The sequence below is a fragment of the Palaemon carinicauda genome, chromosome 10 (assembly GCF_036898095.1).
Source record: "Palaemon carinicauda isolate YSFRI2023 chromosome 10, ASM3689809v2, whole genome shotgun sequence".
Lineage (NCBI taxonomy): Eukaryota > Metazoa > Arthropoda > Malacostraca > Decapoda > Palaemonidae > Palaemon > Palaemon carinicauda.
Window position 1 is genome coordinate 124,835,897 of NC_090734.1, and position 15,000 is coordinate 124,850,896.

The window sequence follows — 15,000 nt, forward strand, 5'->3', positions numbered from 1 at the left end:
CTGATCTCAGCCGTTTTTCAGTAAAACACGGGTGAAAGTAATTTGAACCTGAACTTGTTATTATCTTTTATGGGTTGGTGACCGTAATATAACTACTTTACGTCAACATATCTGTTTTTATAACGGTAAATGCCTGGCAATATGTATTCAAGGACTTTTACTTTTTTTAAGGCAAATTTTTAAGTGTATGCAGATATTTGTGCCCTCTCTTTTCAATAATTTTTATTTAGTATCCTTTAAGAAAGGTTTGAGAGAATTTATGTAGTCCTTGTAAGAATTCATAGTAAATTTTCTAGCTGTGATGAAAATTTCCGTTCTTCTGTAGTTGCCATAAATTGCCATAAATACTTTTCTAGTAGTTAAGATTCTAGGTTTTAGGTTTTGTAATTACCAAAATTCATTTACGAAAACTTTTAGCGTTTTATTAGAAAAAAAAAATATTTCCCCTTATGAGTGATGTAGTTATTACAGATATTCCGTTTAGAAACATAATACTTAAAGCCTTTTATTATATAATTTTGTATATTTCCATGATATTATATCTCACTTGAAGGGCTGTGGATATTGAGAGATTCTTTTTTAGAAATTTACCAGATTTATGTCATCTGAAACGTCACTTAACTAATTACGACGATTAAAGAATCTATTTTTAGGGTAAATTTTCAAATGAAATTAAATTTACCAGTATTTGTAACACGAGCTGGATTTATTGAACAAAATCAGATTATTCGTAAACATTTTCTATTAAGATATATTAATGTAATAAATGTAATATTAATGAAGCTCTTTTGTATCAAAGCGAAACTGTAATCATTCTCTGTACTTTGAATAGCAACATTTCTTGCTGCTATTTACTGATTGAAAAGGATTGATGAGGATTCTAATAATTTTATAAAATGGGTTTTAGGTTCATTCTACCTTTGCATCTCATCCCTATATCAGTTTGGAATGGGCTCCCTGGTCTTGTGGCCTGGCCATATGTCTCAATTTCTAGAAAAAAAAAGGTTAATTGGAACTAGTTCAAACTTGCTTCGAATGTTTTTATGTTGAATAAGCTGACACAAGTCTATCTTTATAGTTTATATATGAAAGATATATTTTAGTGTTACTGTTCTTAAAATGTTTCATTTTAATTGTTCATTACTTCTCTTGTAGTTTATTTCCTTATTCCCTTTCCTCACTGGGTTATTTTTTCCCTGAGCTTTTGGAGTTATAGTATATAATATGATATAATATAATATATAATATGATATATAATTATAAAATTTTGTAATAATAATAATAATAATAATAATAATAATAATAATAATAATAATATCAGTACAGAGTATGGGCTACTTTGAAAGGTGATGCTAGACCCTTACTCCCGTTGTAATTTTAATTTTAAATTATATTTTGTTATGCTAATTTCTTTTTATTCAGGAAAAGATTATTTTTAATCTCTGTAAATCCCCTGCATAATTTAGTATAATTAGTCGAACTTTTTTTCTCTCTCTCTCTCTGTCTCTCTCTCTCTCTCTCTCTCTCTCTCTCTCTCTCTCTCTCTCTCTCTCTCTCTCTCTCTCTCTCTCTCTCATAGAGTATTAAGTGAAATCATTTGGACCGTGAGTAAAATGGACATTAGAATTAGAAGGACAGTTACCTTGTTGTTTAAACGATGCAATTATGGAATTTACATTTTTTTGCAGTTTGTTTTTGCACCAACATTGTAACATTGATGACGGCAGTAAGGTTTAATTCCTGATGGTAATGCAATTTAAATGACTATTATTTTTCCTTAATATCTATAAACATTGATGTAAAGTAGGACTTATATTCTACGGCAGATAATAAAAAAAGTAATTTTTATCATAAATAATTAGGAGAATTTATCTTATCTTAATATTTGTGGTATTACGCAAAACTTACATGGAAGAAACAGTGCTCTTTTGATTAGCAAAAATGATATATAGTTTACCTCGGATATCAACAATCACTTGAAAATTTGCCGTAAAAAAAAAAACGGTAAAAACCCTGGTATAAATGTTGCCAGACATTTGCTGTTTTAAAAACCGGATATGTTGACGTAAAGGAGTCATATTACGGTCACCAACCAGTAAACGTTAATAACCAAGTATGGTAAAATTACGGTCGCCTGTATTTTATTGAAATACGGCTGAGAACAGTAGATTTTTACTGAGAATTTTTTATTAAAAATACGGGGTTTTTTTAACAGTGAATACAAACTCGTTTGAAGAAGTTTCAAACCTAAATTATTGGACGTCTCTCCATCGCAGTTGGCGCTGTCTTATCTCTCGTCCAGAAACGAGATAACTGCTAATATAGTTGTCATTTACTGTCTCGTTTTCTTGTCATATCTTCTAATTATGACCACGTTTGACTGCACTAACAAAAGCGACTTTCCCTATCTCTTTCTCCTACCAATGGGGAAATTCCCCATCAAGATTTTAAAGGTCTCTTATGATTGGTAGAGGCAATGGACAGCGACACTCCATAGACTAACCATATATACACATGGTTGGCACCCAAGGCCCCACCTCTCCACCCATGTTAGGACCACTGAGCGCTAAGCAATGGCTACTGATGACTCAGTAGGCAGAACTATAGGGTCCTCCAAACTCCCCCATCGTTAGCTCACAAGGATGGTGAGTTTGTAGACGCTACAAGAAACTATAGAAGTTGAACAGGACTTGAACCCCAGTCCGGGAGATCGCTAGGCAGGACCTTATTCTATCTTTATATAAATGTGAAAAAAACATCAATGCTATTTAATATATAATAAATATTCATGGAATAAAATACATGTTATTAAGAAGCTAAATATATAAGAGATTTAATTTAAATATCTTGAAAATAATAAGTGAAATAACAGAATATATTACATTTATTTACAGAGGTGAATAGCAGCTCTGAGAAATATGTCACAATGCCTAAGGTAAAAGATTATGAATCTCTTGTCGGGGTCTTAGGGTATCATATATATGTATATATGCATACATATATATATATATATATATATATATGTGTGTGTGTGTGTGTGTGTGTATGTGTATGTGTATGTATTATATATATATATATATATATATATATATATATATATATATATATATAAGTAGATATTACACATATTTAATGAATATGTATAACCATCCTTTTATTTATTCAGTTTTCGTAGAAAATTTTTCACCATCTTTCATAATGTTAGAATTCCCAATGATTTTATAGGTAACAGTATATAAATTACTGTTCATTTATATGTAACAAACGTTCCTAAGGTACATCTTCGTTTTTGTTAATATAAATACGAAAGTAATATTAAATTTTCGTCGTATTTCTTCTCTGAAAATTATAGAAAATATGAATGTCGGTCATTCATCTTCATCTGCCTTCAAATCTTCTACTGGGAAAGCCATTTTCATATTTCTCCTTCTCAGGGCCTGAGTTTTACTACACTCTTAAAAAAAACGTAATTGTATTCGGAAATTCTCCGCAAAAATATACTGTTCTCAGCCGTATTTCAGCAAAATTCAGGTGACCGTAATTTTTACCATATTTTGTTGGTATCTTTTTCGGGATAGTGAACGTAATATCAATCATTTACGGCAATATATCCGTATTTTAAAACGGTAAATGCCTGGCAACATTTATTCCAGGATTTTTATAATTTTTTACAGCAAATTTTTAACATTATACCATGAATCAACGTAATATTTCTCAAATCCATTTTTGTTCTCGATATCCTTCATCCAAATGTAATTGCACGTTAATAGTTATAAATCTAGAGATTAATATGCCCATTACTCCAGGCCATAACTGGTCATCAAGTTTCCTGTTATTGATCGCTTGCAATCTGGCACAAAACTGGATCTGGCTGGTCTTGTTAGCATTCCTGTATTGGTTTAAAGGTCGCTCATGAATGGCAAAGGCAAGGGACAGTGACATTGCCCTATCAAGCAGTATAATCCCCTAGAGCAGTGGTTCCCAAACTGGGGGAAATTTCCCCTTGGGAGGAAATTTGAAGCTTCCAGAGGGGAAATAATTACACTACCTATTAACTAAAACAAGCAGAAAATGTCCTCATAGTACGTGCGGCAATTTGTTGTTAGCCATTCAATTGTGATAGGATCCTATCAGTTCTCACTGACATAATATTAACCGGCTCTATGGCTATGCTTAGTTGTTACTAACTGCCCTCTATCCAATTTACTCTGTAATTATTTGTTTATCAGTATAATTGCACATTTGAAAAATAAATTAGTAAATAGTCACAAGTGTGTTTTAACTACTCTTTCCCTCATAAACATGAAGGGGGAAATCTGGATGGTTGAACTGGGTGCAGGGGCGAAATGACAGAAAAGAGTTTGGGAACCGCTGCCCTAGAGACTGATATGATCAGCGCCCAAGGCCCCCTTCCACCCAAGGTAGGACCAAGAAGGGCCAGGCAATGGCTGCTGATGACTCAGCAGATAGACCCATGGGCTCCCCCCAAACCTCCCATCCTTAGCTCACAAGGATGGTACAAGGATGGTGAGGTTGCTGCGACCAAAGGAACTAACGAGTTTGATCGGGACTCGATCCCCAGTCTGGCCATCACCAGGCAAGGACAGTACCACCTGGGCACCACAACCCCGGTTGTGAGAAAATCAACAGAGCATAATCCAGGGAGCATTAAGGCCATTTTAATACTGGTTAAATATTGTACCAACCGTGTGTCACACGATCATACATAGTTCATTTTGTGTATATATTATGCTTGAATCCTCACTGTTCCCTCGCACTAAAAAGAACCTGAATAAACATGGCTGTTTTTCTCACCAGTATCGGTGTCGGTTTTGAACATGAAATTTCCTGTTGCATTGAGCTTTTGTATATGAAGAAGAGTGTTCTATAATAAACTCACTCAGTTGCTTTCATCATGTCTTTGAGTCACAACCTTCTCTCGGCCTGTCACATTGGTGACCCCGGAAGTCGACTCGCTCCTCCCACCTTCCACCAATGTGACGGGTCAAGAGAAGGTTGTGACTCAAAGACAGGATGAAAGCAACTGAGTGAGTTTATTATAGAACACTCTCCTTTATATAGAAAAGCTCAATGCTACAGGAAATTTTATGTTCAAAACCGACACTGTTACCAGTGAGAAAAACAGGCATGTTTATTCAGGTTCTTTTTAGTGCGAGGGAAGAGTGAAGATAGATATATTCAGACACATTGCTCATTATTATATACTTGAGATGCGGTGAAGATTTTATGTAGTTTAAATTTCTCCTCAAATAGTCGTTGTAATCTTTCTCATAAGAATATCAAGTTTTTATTAAATGATAAAGAAAATTTTTCTTACATTATAATTTTATATCAATCACATTATGAAATAATTTTTTCCAACAAATCAGTAAAAGATATATTTCTATTGTTAAGGAGATTTGTAATGGTGAGAAAAGTAGGACAAAGATATCAAACTATAAAAAAAAAAAAACTGCTCTTATTTAAAGAGAGAAGCAAAACTTCTCACTGATCCCGTTAACGAAATGACATATGTCCTAAAAATTTCTGACACATTTCGTTCATGACGTCTCAGCAAGAAATGACAATACGGAGTTTTGTAATGTTTCTCAAATTTGTCTTGATTCTGAGACTGCGGCATTGAGTATTGTTTCTGGCGTTTTGTCTTAAGTGTGATACTTAGAAAGGTGCTGCACTTTTGTATTTTGCTTTTTGTTATAATAATTTTCTATGAATTATTTTACAGAAAATAACATTTATATAAACATAAGTTTACTTATTCTAATTTCCGGTGTTTTTCTCTGCTGAGGAAGTTGTGGAGGAAAGAAATATTTCTCTGATTTTTCAGGAAGGATTTATTCGCAATGAGATTTCTTATATATATTAATGTAAGTATATACATATATATATATATATATATATATATATATATATGTATATATATATATATATATATATATATATATATATATATATATATATATATAGTATATATACATGCATATATACATAAATATATATATGTATATATATATATATTATATATATATATAAATATATTTATAAATATATTTTATATATGCATGCATTATATATACGTAAAGTATATGCATACACGCACACACATATATATGTATGTATATATATATATATATATGTATATATATACATACGTAAAATATGTACATACATATATGCAGTACTGTCTGGTTTTATATATATATATATATATATATATATACAGTAAATATATATATATATATATATATATATATATATATATTTAATATTTAATATATATTCCTTATATATACATGAAACATGTATATATATATATATATATATATATATATATATATATATATATATATATAACTTTCCGGTCACACTGAGTGGCATTGCCAGACACGTAACTACTATGTGTCTCCCCATTCCTCGGTTAGGGGTGAGCGGAGTAGTATACCCTGGTGAGAGGGGTATAATCGCAAACCACAACTGCCGTGTTGTAGTCAGGAAAGGGGTGGAGGTGGGAAGGGTTAAATCTGTGTGCGTGTGCGATGCATACAGTACATACTCTGTATACTCTGTATACGGCTACCTAAATGTCATTGAATCCGAAATATGAAATAATTGAAGAAATTAATTTTGCAATTAGGATTCTGATTAATGGTATACCACAACACTTTAAAAAAAGACAAGAGACTTTCTCTTTGAGGAACTTGTTTTAATATCTACCGCGCACAAGAGGAGTAGCCTTGAGTGTGGAAATAAAACATCCTACGCATATTTCCGTCAAAGAGAATACATGATTGCTCTTCTTGAGAAAGGGGAAAGTCGTTCAAATAGATTCGTATATTCGTCATCTTTTCCCTTTCTCTAGCATATCTACTGTAGCTTTTGGTCTAGTTTTTTTTCTTTTTTTATACAAACTTTTTTTTTATTGTTCGTGCATACTTGATTTTCAGTATATTTTGGATATAGCATATTCTTAATTCTTTTAAAAAGACTCCCTTGAATCTAAAATCACTGATGCTTTAATGATTAAAATATGAAATATATTTTGACACATTTTAGCAATGTTAGAGTTTTTTTCTTCTTATTACTTCATTGATTATATATAATTGTTTGACCAGAGTTACAACAAGGGAGATTATTTCTAATTTAAAGGTGCACTTGTGATGAATATACTGTCCAGAATGTTAAGAGGAAATAGAAGAGTTAGGATAAATATTTTGCCTCTACGAGCCGTAATTGCGTCATTAGTTACTGCGATCTGTTGAATTTGGGTCAAGACACGTTTATATATATGCATACATATATATATATATATATATATATATATATATATATATATATATATATATATATAATATATATATATATATATATATATATATATAATATATATATAATATATATATAATATATATATATATATATATATATATATTTATGTGTATATATATGTATGTGTATATATATGTTTGTATATATATATATATATATATATATATATATATATATGTATGTATGCATATATATATGTGTATGTATGTATGTATGTATGTATATAATTGTGTATTTATGTATATATATGTATGTATATATACAGTATATATATGTATATATATATGTTTATATATGTGTATATATATATATATATATATATATATATTATATATATATATATATATATATATATATATATATTTAAATATATATGTATATGTGTCTGTGTATATGTATATATATGTATGTAAAATATATATATATATATATATATATATATATATATATATATATATATATATATATATATATATATATATATATACATATACTGTATATGTATGTATAAATATGTATATTATTGTTTGAGAATTTCTGTGTTTTTAATGAACCATTTATGTATATTTTTTGGTAAAGAATGGCTGATCTATTTTTTTTCCATCATCATCATCAGCCATAACTAGTCCAGAGACCTCAGACATGTCCTTCCACTCGCGGTTGTTTATGGTCTTTCTATGTTAGTTCATACTCACAAACTTTCATAGTTGATTGATCCATCGTATTCTTTTCCTTCCTCTGCTTCTTTTACAATCTCTAGAGAGCCATTCTGTTATCCTTCATGTCCGTCTATTATCCGCCATTCTCATATGACCTACTCATGTTCATTTTTTTTCTTACATGTCGTTAGAATATCCTGTTTTTATAGCCAACCGTATATGTATAGGCTACTTATTTTTTTGTAAATTACTGGAATGTTAAAAAGTTATACATTATTTTCGTATATACGAAAGAGCTCAGAAAAAAATGCTAATGACCTACCGTCATGATGTGATTACAAAATCATTTTCATCCACTTTACATCAGCGGGAATGAAAAACTCCTTCAATTAAAGTTGGGACGTTCCATTTAGTTTCCGTGACTTAGACCCGGATTAGATTAAGATAAAGTTACATGATATATCCGCAAGTTTTTCCCTGATCCCTTCGATAATTCTCTGTGAAAACGCTTACCCTGCGTAATCCTCATGTTGCAAGAGGCCAGTCAGGTGCCCAGCAAAGACTTAAAGCAAGCACGATTTCGATTGGGGGAGCCATGGAGGTCGAAATTAAGAGGATTTGCCCTCTTTCACCAGAGGGAATTTGAGGGGAAATTCGAGTCTTCCTTTGTGCCACACGAAGGAATGAGGCTTGATATGTTTGGTAGAATTTTATGGATTACGGAGATTTGGGAAATACGAAAGAAACATTTGAATTAAAGTGTTTTTTTTTTTATTTATTGTGAACCATTTAAGTTTTATGAATCTATCACAAGCTTAATCAGAAGACCATGGTCATGAAATATACTATTCTATATAGTACGCTAAAAGTGGGTAGAGTTGGATATAAGGATTAAGAAATAAAACTTTATGAACAAGATGCCCAAAATTAAGTTTTTTATTTTCAGTTATTATTAATGCCAATACTGTTTTTCTTTTAACAGTACATTTATCATGGCAACAACATTATTATTATTATTATTATTATTATTATTATTATTATTATTATTATTGTTATTATTATTATTTTTATTATTATTACCTCCGCCAACGAAGTTGGAAGGAGGTTCTCTTTTATACCTGTGTCTGAAAAGCTTCTTGGCCGCAATTTTAATCTTAGAGTAATGAAACTTGCAGAGATTAACTTATGTAAAAAGCTGGAAATGATTAAATTTTGGAAGGTCAAGGTCAGGGTCACGGTCACTGTCAAGCAAAATGTCCAATTCACGTCACGTAATCCGCCATAAATCCTGACACCGTTGTTAGAGATATTTCAAACTTGGTTCATATTTGACTGTATTAAAATCTACGCCAATTAATATATGTTAAGGCCAAGGCCAAGGTCGAGCAAAAGGACGATAAATAAGCTTCCGCAGCGAAGGCCTATGCTTTGCTGAGTGCATCTCTAGTTGTTGTTATTATTATTATTATTATTATTATTATTATTATTATTATTATTATTATTATTATTATTATTATTATTGTCATTGTCATTGTCATTGTCATTATTATTATTATTATTATTATTATTATTATTATTATTATTATTATTATTATGTAGTTTGTATCTTTGTACTTCACTACATTGGTGAAGATTGGTTGAGTTAAATTCTAAGCACAAAAAACCTGAATTCGACAGGTAAAAGTGTAGGAAAAGTGTCATCAACTTTTATCTCTCTTTGTGGCTGTATGGTATGTCACTGTCGTTCCAGTTTCTCTTACCAGTGTTCGATTCCCCGGCCAACCAGAAGCTATTATCTTTGAGTTGATTCCCCCTCAGCTCTCTGATCCTGAGGTATAGAGAGAATCCAGATATTAAGGGACTATAATATATGGCTATTTTATATGAAAAACACGTCTAAATGTACAAAATCTATATATATATATATATATATATATATATATATATATAAATTATATATATATTATATAATATTTATATGTATATATATTATATATATTATATATATATTATATGTATATAATGTATTTATATATTATATATATAATATATTTATATATGTATATATATATATATATATATATATATTTATATATGTATATATATATATGTATGGATAAATATCAACACAACATCGTGTTCAAATAGAAATAAATTTCTACCTCATACTTGGGATCGAACGCTAGCCCCTTCTAATGAAAGGCCAGGTCGAAACCAACCATGCCACGAGAGGCCATAAAAGGAAATCGGAACCTGACGCTAACTAGCTGTCCGAGGATTTACCTGGCGAGACATCAGTCTCTTACCAGCGGTTTTACCCGATTTCCCCGGCCCACAACGTGACACAATTGGTAGTAATTCATTCAAATTACCCCTAATGAGTCAATATGGATAAATATCAACACAACATCGTGTTCAAATAGAAATAAATTTCTACCTCATACTTGCGATCGAACGCTAGCCCCTTCTAATGAAAGGCCAGGTCGAAACCAACCATGCCACGAGAGGCTATAAAAGGAAATCGGAACCTGACGCTAACTAGCTGTCCGAGGATTTACCTGGCGAGACATCAGTCTCTTACCAGCGAGTTTTACCCGATTTTCCCGGCCCACCACGTGACACAATTGGTAGTAATTCATTCAAATTACCCCTAATGAGTCAATATGGATAAATATCAACACAACATCGTGTTCAAATAGAAATAAATTTCTACCTCATACTTGGGATCGAACGCTAGCCCCTTCTAATGAAAGGCCAGGTCGAAACCAACCATGCCACGAGAGGCCATAAAAGGAAATCGGAACCTGACGCTAACTAGCTGTCCGAGGATTTACCTTGCGAGACATCAGTCTCTTACCAGCGAGTTTTACCCGATTTCCCCGGCCCACCACGTGACACAATTGGTAGTAATTCATTCAAATTACCCCTAATGAGTCAATATGGATAAATATCAACACAACATCGTGTTCAAATAGAGATAAATTTCTACCTCATACTTGGGATCGAATGCTAGCCCCTTCTAATGAAAGGCCAGGTCGAAACCAACCATGCCACGAGAGGCCATAAAAGGAAATTTGAACCTGACGCTAACTAGCTGTCCGAGGATTTACCTGGCGAGACATCAGTCTCTTACCAGCGAGTTTTACCCGATTTCCCCGGCCCACCACGTGACACAATTGGTAGTAATTCATTCAAATTACCCCTAATGAGTCAATATGGATAAATATCAGCACAACATCGTGTTCAAATCGAAATAAATTTCTACCTTCATACTTGGGATCGAACGCTAGCCCCTTCTAATGAAAGGCCAGGTCGAAACCAACCATGCTACGAGAGGCCATAAAAGGAAATCAGAACCTGACGCTAACTAGCTGTCCGAGGATTTACCTGGCGAGACATCAGTCTCTTACCAGCGAGTTTTACCCGATTTCCCCATATTGACTCATTAGGGGTAATTTGAATGAATTACTACCAATTGTGTCACGTGGTGGGCCGGGGAAATCGGGTAAAACTCGCTGGTAAGAAACTGATGTCTCGCCAGGTAAATCCTCGGACAGCTAGTTAGCGTCAGGTTCCGATTTCCTTTTATGGCCTCTCGTGGCATGGTTGGTTTCGACCTGGCCTTTCATTAGAAGGGGCTAGCGTTCGATCCCAAGTATGAGGTAGAAATTTATTTCTATTTGAACACGATGTTGTGTTGATATTTATCCATATTGACTCATTAGGGGTAATTTGAATGAATTACTACCAATTGTGTCACGTGGTGGGCCGGGGAAATCGGGTAAAACTCGCTGGTAAGAGACTGATGTCTCGCCAGGTAAATCCTCGGACAGCTAGTTAGCGTCAGGTTCCGATTTCCTTTTATGGCCTCTCGTGGCATGGTTGGTTTCGACCTGGCCTTTCATTAGAAGGGGCTAGCGTTCGATCCCAAGTATGAGGTAGAAATTTATTTATATATATGTATATATATATGTTTACATGTGTGTATGTATATATAATGCATATATATATATATATATATATATATATATACAGTATATATTATTATATATATGTATATATATCTTATATATAATGTATGTATATAATACATATATATATATATATATATATATATATATATACATATATATATATATATTATATGTATATATATCATATTTATAATGTATGCAAATACATATATATATATATATTATTATATATATGTATATATATATGATATATATGTATTATATATATACAGTATATATATATATATATATATATATATATATATATGTATATATATATATGATATATATGTATTATATATATACAGTATATATATATATATATATATATATATATATATAATATATATATATATATATATATATATATATGTATATATATATATATATATGTATGTTTATATTGTGTTGAAGTGTTATGATTTTATGCGTGTGTTTGATAAGTGTGTATGTGTGCTTATATTTTAATTCATTGGCTATGACACTCAACAGTGGAACATCACGAGTTCAATTACCAAGCGAGCTGAAATGCTTTAGGCGTGTCCTGCTAAACGCTATTGAGCATCAATTGACCTGCCAGTCATCCGGTTAGGACGGTGATGTTGACCTAGCTTGCATACCAAAATGAGAGAGAGAGAGAGAGAGAGAGAGAGAGAGAGAGAGAGAGAGAGAGAGAGAGAGAGAGAGAGAGATTATATAAACACCAAGAAATAACAAGAGTATATCAGTAGAAACTGAATCATTCTCTGCATGGTAGTACTTCCATGAATAAATTTAAAGCAACACGAGAGGTCGATTCAGTACACACACACACACACACTCTTTGGTGAAAGCAATCAGCAACTGCACAGAACCGGAATGACGAAATCTTCCACTTAACTCGATCTGTTAAGGAAAGAAAATAGGGGAAAATTTCCGAAGAGTTAAGTTATCGTGTATAGAGTGGATCTCCTTAAGGGGTATATGGGAATATATTTCTTTATCATATTATGAAATGTTATCCGTTTCCTGGAAACTGTATACACAATGGAAGTAAAAAATTTCAACATCTTTATCGGGGGAGACTTCAGCATATCGGTTGTTGAAAATGTTTTAGCAACTCTCTCTCTCTCTCTCTCTCTCTCTCTCTCTCTCTCTCTCTCTCTCTCTCTCTCTCTCTCTCTCTCTCTCTCTCTCTCTCAGTGTGGCAATTTAAGGATAGGCGAATAGAAATAAACTGATAACGATTCTATTCATCAAAGTAAAATTTATTTTAAATTCACTAACATCCTTATTTCAAATTTTTCAAGATCATATATATATATATATATATATATATATATATATATATATATATATATATACATTTATGTATGTACATATATATGTATGTATGTATGTATATATATGTATGAATGTACATATATATGTATGTATGTACATATATATGTATGTATGTATGTACATATACAATATATGTATGTATGTATGTACATATGTACATATATATATATATATATATATATATATATATATATATATATATATATATATATATATATATATATATATAGTTTGGATTTCACATGTAACTTTGTTCACATAACAACGTACCGGAATCTTGAATAATGTGTGCTACGAAACAGCTTTTCAAATTTGTTTGTGTCCTGCAAATTTTGACTTCGCCCAAAATAAAATGGCAGTGAACGTTTTGACCTATTATTATTCCATCGAGCTAAATGAGTTCAATACAGAAAGAGATAATGAATTTAAAAACTGCCTCTTGCATTTCTTTTGATGTTTATATATTCAGTGCGTTTGCATCACCATGTCACGGAAGGACCGAAGGTTTCGTATCCAGTGGTTTATCATGGGGGAGTTTTGCATTGTGTAAATATTGCTATTAGGTACTCTTCCCGATCATCCTGATAAACCTCCTTTGTCTCACACTTATCCTGTATAACTTAAGGTACCCTGACACTTGCACGATTTTGTGGCACGCATTGTCACGACTCGATTCGTGAACTGGCGTGAACTCGTCGTGAACTGGAGTGAACTCGTCGTGAACCTGTCGTGACATCGTGGCATGTCGTGACGAGTATTTTGAAATGTTCAAAATTTTGGTCACGAGAAAATTTCGTGAACGCGGCGTGAACTATGCGCCAACTGTTCGTGAACTCGTCAGGACGATGCTTGAGGCGCGCAAACTATGCTGAAACTATGCATGAACTCGTCGTGCTAGTTTGTGTCAATGTGGACTGGTGAGCTGTGATTCTGAGGTAATTTTTTTTTATTTTTTTATTTTCCAGTTCGTGCCACAAAATGTCACGACTTGCCATGACAAATTCGTGGCAAAAAGTCGTGCAAGTGTCAGCCTGGCAATAATTCAGCCGATCACATCTGTGTCGGCTCCAAACAGATATAACTAATTAGGTGAATAATTAACTTAAGGCAGGCTGACACTTGCACGAATTTGTGGCAGGCATTGTCACGACTCGAGTCGTGAACTGGCATGAAGTGTTCGTAAACCCATCGTGACATTGTGGCATGTCGTGATGAGAATTTTGAAATGTTCAAAATTTTGGTCACGACAAAATTTCGTGACCGTGTCGTGAACTATGCGTGAACTGTTTGTGAACTCGTCGGGACGATGCGGGAAATGCGCAAACTATGTGTGAACTCGTCGTGAAATCGTCGTGCCAGTTCGTTTCAATGTGGACAAGTCAGCTGTGATTCTGAGGTAATTTTTTTCTTTTTTATTATCATCCTCCAGTTCGTGCCGCAAAATGTCACGACTTGCCACGACAAATTCGCTGCAAAAATTCGTGCAAGTGTCAGGGTACCCTTACCCTCATTGATTGTGACCAACCGACAATTGGTCCAAAAAGTCTCATCGAGTTAATAAGATAAAGGAAATCTCGATAAAGAATAAAACTAAAGCACAATACCTGTAGACTTTTTGGAACGAACGGTCTTTTTATGCCTTAAGATTTGAAAAGATA